Source organism: Eubalaena glacialis, chromosome X, assembly GCF_028564815.1.
Source record: "Eubalaena glacialis isolate mEubGla1 chromosome X, mEubGla1.1.hap2.+ XY, whole genome shotgun sequence".
NCBI classification, from domain to species: Eukaryota; Metazoa; Chordata; class Mammalia; order Artiodactyla; family Balaenidae; genus Eubalaena; species Eubalaena glacialis.
Genome location: NC_083736.1, coordinates 81,069,502 through 81,071,017, shown reverse-complemented (window position 1 = coordinate 81,071,017; position 1,516 = coordinate 81,069,502). Strand labels below are relative to the sequence as shown.

Here is a 1,516-nt window from a genome sequence, read left to right as displayed (position 1 = left end):
CCTACTGGAGAATGGACTTGAGGATATGGGGAGGGGGAGGGGTGAGATGTGACAGGGTGAGAGAGTGTCATGGACATATATACACTACCAAATGTAAAATAGATAACTAGTGGGAAGCAGCCGCATAGCACAGGGAGATCAGCTCGGTGCTTTGTGACCACCTAGAGGGGTGGGATAGGGAGGGTGGGAGGGAGGGAGATGCAAGAGGGAAGAGATATGGCAACATATATATATGTGTAACTGATTCACTTTGTTGTAAAGCAGAAGCTAGCACACCATTGTAAAGCAATTATACTTCAATAAAGATGTTTAAAAAAAAAAAATGCACCCTACTACATGGCTTCAGTGAGGTGACAAAGAAACATACATTTGGTCTACTTCCTACAAATATTAATACTATTCCACCACATTGCATATTTTGTTTCAAAATATAGATTATTGTCATCAGTATGTGTTCTTGCATTTTTACTTATTTGATAGTACCTATATAGACAGCTTTATCATTTAATGTCCCATTGATTCATTAGCCTTTTCTTCAGGTTCATCAGCAAGTTAAATAAGCTGTGCTCTTCTCTGTGGTCTTTAAGACTTTTCATGAGTAGGGGACACATTAACATCATTATAGATCATAAACTGCTGGTATTTATTAACAATTCCAGTGGACAAATTCTTTGTAGTTAGGTGCTGAACTTCATAAAAGTCTCTCTTAAGGCACATAGACTATGTTTAACCAGTTCATTCAAATTTTACTCCATAAACTCAGATATATATCTCTGCATGTAAGGACAGGGTGATTGACAAGCATTCTCCAATGGACATAGCTCTGCAGTCAAAATCGTTAGAAGATGGACAGGTTTGGAAAACATGAGGGCCCATATCATAATAACCAGTAATAAGACACCCAAAACCACATGGACTACAGCCATACTATTGTATTAATATCAGGGTCTTGCTTCTAATTAGAGATACAAGACGAGACACAGGAAGAGGTCTGTCAATTACAAATCTGAAATCAAAAGATTCCAGGTCCATAAAATTACATAACAGTCTAGCATCAACAGTAAGCCCCACAGCTGAGATACCAGTATGATTGTCACCATGGAGAATTATTTTCTGATGAGCAGAAGCTCTAACTTTGTCCTCTTCAATTCAATCAACACTGTAAGTGTTTTCTATTTAAGACCATACTAACTAAACTTTGTTTGACAACTTCCGTTGCATATTCACTTTGATGAATCCTGCCTGAGGGCTCCAAACAGTAACATCATTCTCATACATATGTTTCATATGTTTGTGAAACATAGTTCAAGTTGTGGGCCTGGCTGCAATCTCCTACAAAGCTGCAGATCAAGTTGCACCACACTTTATTTGCTATGTGCTCTTGAGCAATTCTTTTAAACTTTTTATGCTGTATGTTCATTATCTGCAAACTAGGGATAATAATAACACTAACTTCATAGCTGTGCTAAAATGATCAACTTAGTGTATGTGACACATTGAGAACTGTGCTTCATAC

At 37.6% G+C, this 1,516-nt stretch overlaps 1 pseudogene; it reads right to left on the bottom strand.

Moving 5' to 3' along the window:
• Positions 1-739: 739 nt before the first annotated feature.
• On the bottom strand, positions 740-1,302 carry LOC133081829 (proteasome subunit alpha type-1-like; annotated as a pseudogene).
• Positions 1,303-1,516: the final 214 nt, after the last annotated feature.